General features: G+C 52.5%; 1 long non-coding RNA gene across 1 annotated transcript; it reads right to left on the minus strand.

The window, feature by feature from the left end:
• Positions 1-7,259: 7,259 nt before the first annotated feature.
• Positions 7,260-9,549, minus strand: LOC104581742. The gene is made up of 4 exons (XR_729866.3): positions 8,901-9,549; positions 8,644-8,748; positions 7,647-7,693; positions 7,260-7,561 (listed from the first exon to the last, which is right to left on the minus strand). It is a non-coding gene; the product is annotated as an uncharacterized LOC104581742 (long non-coding RNA).
• Between the last annotated feature and the right edge of the window lie 3,265 nt (positions 9,550-12,814).

Here is a 12,814-nt window from a genome sequence, read left to right on the forward strand (position 1 = left end):
GGCAACGGGTTTACGTTTTTGAGGCTTCGGCAGCCCCTGCTCACAACCAAGTATGGAAAGAAGCTTCTGTACACCTAGAGCAGGAGACAGAAGGAGGAGGAACATGCAAATAAACGATGCAACTACTCGGGGAAAAGCACTTATCTTTATTCACATTAACTAGTGGTTTACACACGGGGGTTGCCCGGCTACACTAGTTCGAGAGGTATGCATCGGCGGCACCACCTGAGGGTCGGGCTTCGCTGCTTCACGGGTAGAACTTGCGCAAGTGCTCAATATTCCAGCTATTTTGCACCGGCAAGCCTTCTTCGGTTTCCAGCCGGACAGCCCCCGGCCTGGTTACCTGCACTAACCGGAAGGGCCCCTCCCATTTCGGAGTCAACTTGTTCCCGGCCTTCATACCTTGTATCCGGCACAGGACAAGGCCTCCGTTCTCGAGCCCCTAGGGACGGACTTGCCTGTCGTGATAACAACGGAGTCCCTGCTGGTAGCGCGCGACTCGCACAGCAGCCCGGCATCGAAGCTCTTCGATGAAGTTCAGATCGTCAACCCTTTGCTCGTGTTGGCTGGAGTTGCCGTACGCGCGTACTCGGGGAGATCCGTGCTTGAGCTCGAGGGGCAGCACTGCTTCTGCCCCGTAGACAAGGGAGAAAGGAGTTTCGCCCGTTGCCCGACTGGGTGTGGTCCTGATTGACCACAGCACGAGCGGAGTTCTTCGACCCAGTGCTTCCCATGGCCTTTGAGCTTGTCAAAAGTTCTCGTCTTGAGCCCCCGCAGCACTTCCGCGTTGGCTCGCTCCACCTGCCCGTTACTCCTTGGGTGAGCAACGGACGCGAAGTGTATCTTGGTGCCCATGCCCTCGCAGTAGGCCTGGAACACCGTGCTCGTGAATTGCTTGCCGTTGTCGGTGATGATGCCGTTAGGCACACCAAACCGGCACACAATGTTCTTGAAGAACTTGATGGCCGCCTGGGCGGTCACCTTCCGCACTGGTTCCACTTCCACCCACTTGGAGAACTTGTCAATGGCCACGAGCAAATACTCGTAGCCGCCGACTGCTCTCGGCAGCTTGCCGATGATGTCCAGCCCCTAGACCGCAAATGGCCACGAGGACGGGATGACCTGTAGGGCCTGCGCCGGCTGGTTGCTCTTCTTCGCGTGGAACTGGCACGCCTCACACATCCTCACCAGCCGCTCCGCGTCGGCCAGGGCCGTGGGCCAATAGAAACCGTGCTGAAACGGCTTGCCGGCCAACGCCTGGGAGGCCACATGATGGGAGCATGTGCCTCGATGTATCTCCTCCAATAGTGCGTGCCCTTCGTCTTGGGGCACGCAGAGGAGCTTGACTCCATTCGCACACCTGCGGTAGAGGTTCCCATCCACCACGGCGTACATTTTGGCTTGCCGGGCCACCCGCTCCGCGGCAACCTCGTCTTTCGGGAGGGCCTCTCTCTTTAGGTACCGGGCGATTTCCACCGCCCAGGGAGGGGTCTCCCTGCCAACGCATGCCGCTACATCAACGGCATGGACCCCTGCTGTTGTGGGGTTTCCTTCGGTTGTCGGAGGGGCTTCCCCGGAAACCGGCTTGAGGGCGACTGAAGGCGCCGCCTGCTTGTGGCAGAATACCCCTGCCGGAGGCTTCCGGCGTTCTGCTGCCATCTTGGACAGCTTGTCAGCTGCGAAGTTGTCCTTTCGCTTGACGTGCTTGAATCGCAAACCTTTGAACTTGCGTTTTAGCTTGCGGACTTCCTCCACGTACGGTGCCGTCTGCGGGCAGTCATAGTCCTTGTTAACCTGGTTGATCACGAGCTGGGAGTCCCCGCGAACGACCAGGCGCTTGATGTCCAGGGCGATTGCTGCCCCGCAACCCGGCGAGCAAACCCTTGTACTCTGCCGTGTTGTTAGTGGAGTTCGGGAAATCGAGTTGGATAGCAAACCTCAACTGATCCTCCGTCGGTGACTCGATGACGACCCCAGCGCCAGCTCCCTGGAGGCTGAAAGCGCCGTCGAAGTACAGGATCCAGTGGCCTTCGTCCAGCCTGCCCGGCAGGCTGGTCTCTGGCTCCTCATCTTCTATACCCGTAGACGTCCACTCCGCGACGAAGTCTGCCAGGGCCGCACTCTTGATGCTCTTGGAGTTGGTGAAGTGCAGATCGAACTCTGACAGCTCCATCCTCCACTCGGCCACCCTCTCGGTGGCTTCACGGTTGGTGAGGGCTCGCTCAAGGCAGAACCACGACACCACCGTGACACGGTGCGCCTGGAAGTAGTGGAGCAGCTTGCGGGACGCGAGCAAAATCCCCAGGAGGAGCTTCTGCACCTGCGGGTACCTTGTACGGGCGTCGCGCAACACCGTGCTGACGAAGTACACCGGGTGCTGCATGAGCCGCTTGCGCGATGCCGACGCTGCCGACTCGGGGGTGGTCCCTGGGTCCAAGGCGGTTGCCGGGGGCCGTTCAGCCCTGCCCCGCAGCCTCAGTTTCCGAAACTTCTTCCTCCCTCTCGGCAACCAGCACCGAGCTGACCACCTGGTCAGTCTCTGCTCGGTAGAGTAGCAGCGGCTCGCCCGGTTTGGGGGCGACAAGGACGGGCGGCGACTACAGGTATCGTTTAAGATCCTGGAACGCCGGCTCGGCCTCGGGGGTCCACTCTATTTGGGCCTTCTTCTCATCACTTTGAAGAAAGGTAGGGCGCGTTCACCCAACCTTGAGATGAAGCGGCCCAGCGCGGCAACTCAGCCGTTGAGGCGCTGGAGGTCCTTCACCTTGCGGGGAGCCTCCATCTTCTCGATAGCTTCTATCTTCTGTGGGTTGGCTTGTATCCCCCTGTGCGAAACCAAGAAACCCAGAAGCTGGCCTGAGTCTACACCAAAGGTGCACTTCTCAGGGGTTAGCTTGAGTTTGATCCTGCGGAGGTTATCAAACGTCTCCTGTAGGTCATCAATCAGCGAGTCCCCGCGCTTTGACTTGATGATGATATCGTCCATGTAGGCCTCCACATTCCGGCCTAGCTGGGGTCCCAAACACTCGCGCAACGCGCGCTGAAATGTCAAGCCAGCCCGCGTTCTTCAACCCGAAAGGCATGCACGTGTAGTTGTAGCTGCCAACCGGGGTGATGAACGCTGTTTTCTCGTCGTCTTCGACCGCCATCTTAATCACCTCCCTAGGGACTCCGGGAAGATTCGACGGCTACTACCATCAAATTAAGATGGCGGTCGAAGACGAGGAGAAAATAGCGTTCATCACCCCGGTTGGCTGCTACTACTACACGTGCATGCCTTTCGGGTTGAAGAATGCGGGCTCGACATTCCAGCGCGGGTTGCGCGAGTGTTTGGGACCCCAGCTAGGCCGGAACGTGGAGGCCTACATGGACGATATCGTCATCAAGTCGAAGCGCGGGGACTCGCTGATTGATGACCTGCGAGAGACGTTTGATAACCTCCGCAGGATCAAACTCAAGCTGAACCCTGAGAAGTGCACCTTTGGTGTAGACTCAGGCCAGCTTCTCGGTTTCTTGGTTTCACACAGGGGATATAAGCCAACCCACAGAAGATAGAAGCTATCGAGAAGATGGAGGCTCCCCGCAAGGTGAAGGAGGTCCAGCGCCTCAACGGTTGCGTTGCCGCGCGGGGCCGCTTCATCTCGAGGCTGGGCGAACGCGCCCTCTCTGTATTTTCGTGAATTTCGAAAAAAATTGCAACATCTCGGGCTCGGTAAGAATCTAATGTGCAGAGTAAAGGTGGAATCTTGCGCATTGTAATGCTCGTGGACCGCCCACAGGCCGTGGCGCGTAGCGGCGCCTTGTGGTGTGGAGCGACCGTACCACACTTCAAGGGGCGGGGTGCCATGGGTGCGGCGCTGGCCCGTCACGCATGGTGGCAAGACCCTCCCCTGCGCCTATAAAAGGGGTGTCCCAGCCATGGAACGGCTCAGAGCAGAGCCAAGGAAAAGGCTGCGAGGGTGAGTGGAGCCGCAGAGGCGCGATGGTGGTGCATTCCATCAGCGCCCAGCACCGACGGGTGCAGTGCCATCGCGCCCTTGTCGCATCCCTCCACCGAGCCCGCTCTGAGGGGTGCCGCAGAGACACGATGGTGGTGCATCCCACACTGTTGTAGTGTCCCTGCCGCACCCCCCTAGAGGGCACCTCCAGAGGCGAGGCTCGTCGCGAGGACGCTGTGATGGTGCCGGTGCCGGTGCCGGCGTTTGCCATTCGCTCCGGCCCACCACAGCGTCCCTGCTGCATCCCTCAGGTAGACTTTTCCCAAGCAGCGAGGGCTGCTGCGGGGACGCCATGATGTCCTCGCCACCCGCGTCTGTCGGTGGTGGTGAGGATGCCACGGCGTCCCCACTTCACCCCTCGGAACAGGTTCCTCCGAAAGCAGGGGCTCTCCCAAAGACGAAGGTTGCCGCGGGGACGCGGCGGTAGCATCGTCAGCGGCGCTTGTCGTCGGCGGCAATCCTCCCACTGCGTTCCTGCCGCATCCCTCAATCAGGCTCCCTCAAGGGCGGCGTACCAGGCGCACACCTCCGGCAAGCGCCTGGGCGATCTTGAGCAGCTTCCCGGTGTCCAGCTACCGCTGCCCGATCAGCGTGTCGTGGTGGTGCCAAGCGTCGTGCGTGGCCTTCTTGGCCTTGCGGAGGCAGCTTGCCAGTGTCGCGAGCTCCGCAGCCTTGGCCACGTTGTCCTCGCCGGCCTTGGCGAGCTCGTCCCGGACAGTGGCTAGCTCGGTCTCGAGTCGAGCCGCTTTGTCCTTGGTGGCGCTGAGCTAGATCTCGTGCCGAGTTGATGCGCCCACCGCGCTTTCGATGGCCTTGATCTGCACCTCCAGCTTGACGCGCAGGCCTTGGATCTCGCCGAGATAGTTGGCAATCAGATCGCTCTTCTCATCGATCCGAGCCTGGGCTGCAGCGAGCACCTCAGCATGATCCTTCTTGGTTTTCGCCTGGGCCGCCACTAGCGAGTGCAGGGCTCGGTTGACGAAGCTCCGCAGCGCCTCTCCTAGCTTCCGCAGTACTGTGTGCAGCTCCGCCATTGTTCCCGGGTGCTTGTAGCCGCCCTGGAACGCGCTCACAAACTGCTCGCGCAAGTCCGCCCAAGTGGCGATGGACCCAATGGGTAGGTTGAGCAGATAGGTTCTTGCTGATCCTTTCAGGACCATCGTGAACCAGTTGGCTCTGACCTTGTCGTCGGCACCGATGTCATGCATCCCCAACGTGTAGGTCAGGAGGAAATCCTTGGAATTCATGGTCCCATCGTACGTACCGAGCGCGGGCGCTCAGAACTTACGGGGCCATGTCACCCGTTGCAGCTCACGCGTGAACGCAGTGCAGCCGTCCTCGGGGCCCATAGGAACATCCTCCTGCTCCTGCGGGCGTTGGCGCTCCACCTCGCGCCGGCGCCGGCGCTCCAGGCGCTGGCGCAGATCCTCCTGCTGGCGGGCATTCAAAATGCCACGCGCGTCACCTCGCGTGACGGTGGGTGACGAGTCCGAGGATCCCTCCGGGTCCCCGCCTCCTGGGCCTCCCTGCGGGGGAGGGTTTCCCCTTGTCGAGAGGCGCGGGGCGCGTCTCCGCGCTCCGGGTTCTGCCCGCGACTAGGGTTCTAAGGCCTAAAACTAGCCCTGGGCAGCCACTGTTTGCCCGACTAGACGGATAACGCCCCTCCTGTCGGCTCATTAAATGCACCGTGCAACTCACTCCTTGTCCTGACGATCCTGCACACCGGGCGCCAGTCGCGCGCCCACGTGGCGCCGCTGCCCTATTCGGTCGGCTCCGCCCTTGCAGCGGAAACCTGTGCCCGGGAACGCCCCCTCTCGGCAAGTGCCTTCCCGGGAGGTGCCCAGGCGGGATTTTTCTCCGAAGCCCTGCTAGCCCCGCCGGGCTGGTAGCTTGTCGGGCAGCCTGCATGTTGCCTCCCTGGTGAGACCCTTCCGGGAACCCAGTGATGCAACCCACGCGTCGTGCAGCGGTGACACCCCAGGTGCCACTGGTGCGACAACCTACCAGTACCTTGACCGACCCCATGAGAGTGAAATCACCTGGGGGAGCCATGATAGCGGCTTATGGATGCCGCCTATTGTCCTTAGATATTGGGAAGCATATTTTCCCCACCAACCTTATGGTGTTAGAACACAAGGATTGGACGTCATCCTAGGGATGGACTGGTTAGCCAAATATGAGGGGATCATAGATTGTATCAGGAGGACAATTACCCTTACCACCTCGGAAAAGAAGCGAATCCGCTTCAAGTCAACCTATGAACTTAAGAGACCCAAGATAAATTCTCTTAAAGGGGTTAGCCTAGAGGATGTACCGATAGTGAAAGAATATCCAGATGTATTTCCAGAGGAGCTACCTGGCATGCCACCTGACCGAGATGTGGAGTTCCTTATCGAGTTAATGCCAGGAAGTGGACCTATAGCCACGAGACCGTATAAGATGGCTGTGGACGAGTTGAAGGAACTGAAGAAGCAACTAGCAAAGCAACTGGCTAAAGGTTTTATTCGCCCTAGTTCATCACCCTGGGGAGCACCTGTTCTATTTGTTGAGAAGAAGGACAAGAGCCAAAGAATGTGCATAGACTATCGTTCACTAAATGAGGTGACGATAAAGAACATGTACCCATTACCCATAATCAATGATCTATTCGATCAATTGGAGGGAGCTTGTGTCTTTTCTAAGATCGATCTTCGATAAGGGTACTTTCAGCTGAAAATCCGAGAAGCAGACATACCCAAAACAGCCTTACTAGATATGGGTTGTATGAGTACACAATGATGCCATTTGGATTAACCAATGCTCCAGCATACTTCATGAATATGATGAATATGGTATTCATGGAATATTTGGAAAGGTTTGTCGTGGTGTTCATCGATGATATTTTGATTTACTCCAAGAGCAAAGAAGAACATGAGAAACATCTGCGATTGATTTTAGAGAAGCTTAGAGAGCACAAGCTGTATGCCAAATTCAGCAAGTGTGAATTTTGGCTGTCGGAAGTCAGTTTCCTAGGACACATTGTGTCAGGAGCAGGAGTTGCTGTCGATCCAGCTAAAATAGCAGCGGTAACAGAATGGGAAATCCCTAAGAACGTCGGTGGTGTTCGCAGTTTCTTAGGACTTGCCGGTTACTACAGGAGGTTCCTGGTCTGTAAGCCTTGTGTTGAAAATTATCATGGGAACAGATACCTTGTGGGAAAGGTGAGGCTAGCTTCGGGAGAGAAACGGTGGTCGTAAGAAAACAAGAAAAATTATGTAGAGGTTCATGAAACTAAACCACTGTTAATTTTCAAGCCTTCTGTGCAATAGAAAACATATCGTTAAACTGCCTAGAAATAGTACCAAGGGACTTTTCTTTCCAATTCCAGCTAGCTTTCAGGATCTTGTGAAATGCATCCACAAGTTTCAGGGAGAAAACATAAGTCCACATCTGATTCACAATATCTTTCAGTGCCAAATGATTGGAGATTTCAAGGGGGGTTATACCTGCTGATAAGGCAACTTTGCTGCAATCACCACTCAAATGTTGGAAAGGCTTTGGCAAACTTCCCTGAGTATTATTCACTTCAATGGTGATTGAAAGAAAAAATGAGATACGCAGCAATCATATATATTAGAACAAACAGAAAGCACCAAAAATATTGTTTACCTGCAGTTGGTTGACTAAGCCTAGAAGGTGAAGGTGATTAATTCTGGCTGAAAAGAGACGATGAATCGTGAGCGATAGTACAGCACAAGGATTTCATCTATGAGCAATATGAATGTCGATAAAACGAAATAGATATTTTCTGAAAAGAGACAATGAATCGTGAGCGATAGTACAGCAGGTAGTCCTTTGTAAGCAGCATCCCATAGTTGTTCCAGGATTAGTGTTCCATCTATGTGTCCGAATAATTTTCTGATGATTAATCGGCCTTCCAGTTCTACAGATTGTATATGCTACTTTGAAATCTATATTATCTTAGCTTTGTGACTGATATTAAATCAAAACAGCACAGCACTAGCCCCGCAAACTTCACAACGGTAAAACGAATAATTTTCAAATACATAATTGTGTGATGGTCTGATAGATAAGCAGTTATTAGTAAAAATATAAAGTGCACCTAGTTAGAATCTGTACAGTGGAAAGAGTGACACATAGAAATATATTTAAAACAACAGGAAAGAAACTGTGCTGCTCTTATTGGTATCATCACTCGTCATTTCGTCAACCAAAAGACAGCCTCAGAGGCCTATCAAGCCAATCAGGACAACATTAAAGACAAATCGAGGAATTCAATGTTTAACTGAAGCAAACTGTTCAATGTTGACAGTTCGTGTAATTGGTAATGACATGATATATTTCACACTAGTTTTTTATAGATACAAACTCCATTGAATAATTCGTAAGCAATTCTAGCCACGCCTCTAACCTTACCCAGATGTAAGCAACTCTTAATTTTAATCCTAGCAACATCAATCATAGCACAACTTATATATAAAGCATATCCTTCAGGACATTAACACAAACACATGGCATGCGGTTGAGAATAAGGTCTGAGAGCAAGAATTTTAGCTCCCACAATTACCAGCCTCTAATCAAGCAAGACAAGAAAAAAACAAGGGGAAGAATATCCTGAGAGATCCTGAGAGCAGTTGGTCTCCACCTCCTTGCAGGTTACTGTGATTACTTCCTCAAGGTAACCAAACTGCCGGCTAGCTACAAGTCCAATGGTCGCCACCGTCAACAACAAAGCTGTCTACAGATCACCCTGTACGAGAGTTGAAAGAGACCGAGAAGAATTAGCAAGGCTCCATTACGTTGGAATTAATCAGAGAGAATTTTGCCTCAAAATAATCAGATAGATTCTTGCGTCAAAGAAAGAGATACAGAGGAGGAAGGGGAATTGGTTTGATTGGTTACCTTTTAGTTGATGCTGCTACCAAGGAACCAAGCGGCGGCGGCAGCAGGAGCAGCATCTCTGTGTCCAGCTCACGCACGAGCGCCGGCGAGAGAGAGAAGAAGACTAGCGAGGGGCATGTTTGACGCAGGGGATCACGGCTCCATGGTGAAGCGGATGAGGCTTTGCCCTGCGGAGGAGGAGATGGGGATGGAGGTGGACGTCGCCCCAACCGTCGGCGCCGGCGCCGCCCAGGCGCCCAGGCTTGAGCCAGCTTGAGCAAGCCGCGTAGCCAGCCGCCGCCACGCCGTGTGTCTGCTCTCGCCGCGCCGCTCCTCCTGCTCTTGCGCCGCTCCTCCTGCTCTTGCGCCGCCGCCGACTGCTCCTTCCCGAGCCGTTGCCGCCGGCGCCGCTCATCCTCGCCAATCGCCGATCGCCGCAGCCACACCCCCACTCCACCAAACGAAAAATCCCGAGCCGCACGCACGATCCGAGGGAGGTGGGTTTACCTCCACGGACAAACCGTCGTTGTAAAGAAAGAGTGGTAAATTACGTCAGCGAGACGCGGATGAAAAATTAGATGACCGTAACTCGCTCTGGCCCGGCTGGTTACATCTGGTCCGCGGTGGAATCCGGCTCGTTGGATGGACCGGGTGCAGAATAGTTATTCTCCGTATATATATCTGTTTGTGTGTAAGTTTCATACGAATGTATGCGTCACTGTGTAAGATTTCATACGAATGTATACCTTTTTATATACGAATGTATGTAAGTTTCATACGAATGCACCGCCCTGCAGAGCGGCGGAGCAGCGCGTTGAACACCACTTGCCCGTGTGGCTTCTTCATGACCCCGTGCACGTAGCAATAGATCCTAGCTAGCAAGTTCTGGAGCATAGGCTCGCCGACGTCGCTATCCTCATCGAGAAGCCAGACCACAAGGACCGATGTCTCTGGGTACAAAGCCAACTCCAGCCTCATCTGGCTGCTAAGAAGCTCCCACCGGATCTTCTCCAGCGGCGAGACATGGGGAATTGGCAACACGCTCAGGACGCTAGGGAATACTGGCACGGAGGATCCGTCGATTGGGCGCTAAGGGTAGGAAAAAGGGCGGTACTCTTGAAAGAGTGTAGTTCGCCGTCTTGAGCGTCCGTGAAGCATACATCTATGCTCATCAACCCGAACCCGCGTGTTCCGCTCGTTGTCGATGTTGGCACAGGCATACTGGATCAAAACCTGAAAAGAAGTGAAACAGAAAATTAAACCTGATCAGCACACACATCAGGCAAACATAGTATATGATGCATAAATGATACAATCCCATTGATTGCTAATATTAACTGCGTCACTTACCTTGGAATCTCCGTACTAGATGGTGGTAAAGCACTGGCGAAGCAATTCGTCCCCTTTGCCGCGGTTCATCACATCTTCACACACGAAGTAGCTGACGAGCAGCACACCCAGATAGGGGAACTCCGCCACCGCCATGATGAGCGCCTTCAGAGAAACCACCCTTCCAGACAGTATACAGGCCAGCACAAGTTAAACACAACACTAATACAACAGGCATCGAAAACCACCCGAAACTGTGTGCTGCGCCCACTGGCTCGACCCTTGATGAGCTCGTATGGTAAAACTTGTAAAAAAGACTAATGTGAGACACACCAGTAAGAAATGGTAAAACCAGTAAAAGACTAATGTGTGAGACCCATTAGTCACAGAAGAAAGTATTTTTGTGTGGTATATGTGTGTCCCACTATAGGAATATAACCCGAAGCAATCGTAATATAGCGCACATAATCAATCGTCCGAGTAATATTAGTGGCATACGATCAAATCCAACTAGCAAGAACCAGCCAACCAAGTTGGCTGCCTTTCCGTTTTGAGAAAGAACAATAAAAGGTGGGTCTTCCTTTCACAATTAATATTGGCTCTTTTCCAGTCACCCACCCAAAACCAAAACCCTATGCCTTGTTTGTTGGTGCCGGCGACAAGAGCAACTGGATGAGCACGACTCAGCTCTGGATCGGCGGTAGTGCGGTTCCCGAGGTAGAATTAAACCGGCGATTATATATGCTTCTTCTGCTTTGATGGTTAGTATATTTGATCGTCGATGAAACATTTATGATGGAATATGCCGTTGCTAGTACGTATAATTAAGGAAACCCCGCTTTGATTGTCGCTGATGCATTTATGATGGGAATATTCCGTTGCTAGTATCATTAAGGAAACCCGGTTCGATCGTCGCTGATGCATTTATGATGGGAATATGCCGTCGTTAGTATCAAGGGAAACCCTACTTCGATCGTCGCTGATGTATTCATGATGGAAATATGCCGTTGCTAGTATCATTAAGAAACCTCGCTTCCACTATGCCGTTGCTAGTATCAGTAGCACCGGCCATGTCCCCACCAATGGACACCCTTTTCAACGATCAATTGTCTGAGTAATATTGGCGGCATGCGATCAAATCCAACTACAAAGAACCAGCCAACCAACCAACAGAACAATAAAAGGTGGGTCTTTCTTTCACATTTAATATTGGCTCTTTTCCAATCTCCCACCCAAAACCAAAACCCTATGCTTTGTTTGTTGGCACCGGCGACAAGAGCAATTGGATGAGCATGACTCAGCTCTGGATTGATGGTAGTGCGGTTCCCGAGGTAGAATTAATCCGGTGATTATAAGCTTCTTCTGCTTTGTTGGTCAGTATATTTGATCGTCAATGAAACATTTATGATGGAATATGCCGTTGGTAGTACGTATCATTAAGGAAACCCCGCTTCGATCATCGCTGATGCATATCTTCGCTGATGCATTTATGATGGGAATATTCCGTTGCTAGTATCATTAAGGAAACCCCAATTCGATCGTCGCTGATGCATTCATGATGGGAATATGCCGTTGCTAGTATCATTAAGGAAACCCTTCTTCGATCGTCGCTGATGCATTTATGATGGAAATATGCCGTTGCCAGTATCATTAAGAAACCTCGCTTCCAATATGCCGTTGCTAGTATCATTAGCACCGGCCATGTCCCCACCGATGGACACCCTTTTCAAATAAAAGCACTGCTAAAAAATCGTCTGATTCCACGATTAAGCAGCCAAATAATGATGGAACTGAAGGACACCATTTATATTAATGGTAAGAACCAATGTTAAATGTTGGGTTCGATTAGTTGGCAGTCGAGTTGTTAATCTACCGAAAAGCGATTAAAAGCATAGGATCAACACTGATTTTTCATCACAAAAACAACCAAATTGGCCGTGCCTACCAATTTCTCCCGGCGGACCCTTCACTTTCTGCCCATGCCCCCACCTCGGTATGTTTGTGGTTTGTGCCAATATGTACCGTGCCAAATTTTTGGTCACTGGCCAAAATTTAGTATTTGTTTGGATAGTTGACAACTATATGGCAAACCAATTTCTCTTAGCCAACTCTAGTTCAACTTTTTGGCCAAAGTTGGCCGACCCATGCGCAAGAAAAACCACAACCAATGATTTGGCTTGCAAGGTTTTTGGTAGGGCAAATTTGGGATTACACCAAACATTCTCGTCCCCGATTCGCCCGGTTGCCGCCCCAGAAGCTGACGGCCAGTGCCGTGATGTGGGTGGGGGTGGCCCGATCTTTCGATGAGATGGATAACTCTCGATTTGGGTAGGAGGTGACGTTGACGATCTGACTACGGCCTAAAAGGCAGCGCCTTAGCAATCGATACACCAACTCCAGAGGGTTATTGATCACGCGGGGGCACGATCAACCTGACCACGAAGGTCTTTGTTCCTGCAAGCAATCGAAGAACAAGCAAGAACAAGATAAATAGCGGATGCAATCTGAAATTGCGAATATACTATATCAAACCAATGTCTCAACGAGACGATAAGTTGGAGTCTTGACGACGGTAAAACAGGTGGTCTAACCGACAGATTACACGA

The sequence above is a fragment of the Brachypodium distachyon genome, chromosome 1 (assembly GCF_000005505.3).
Source record: "Brachypodium distachyon strain Bd21 chromosome 1, Brachypodium_distachyon_v3.0, whole genome shotgun sequence".
Lineage (NCBI taxonomy): Eukaryota > Viridiplantae > Streptophyta > Magnoliopsida > Poales > Poaceae > Brachypodium > Brachypodium distachyon.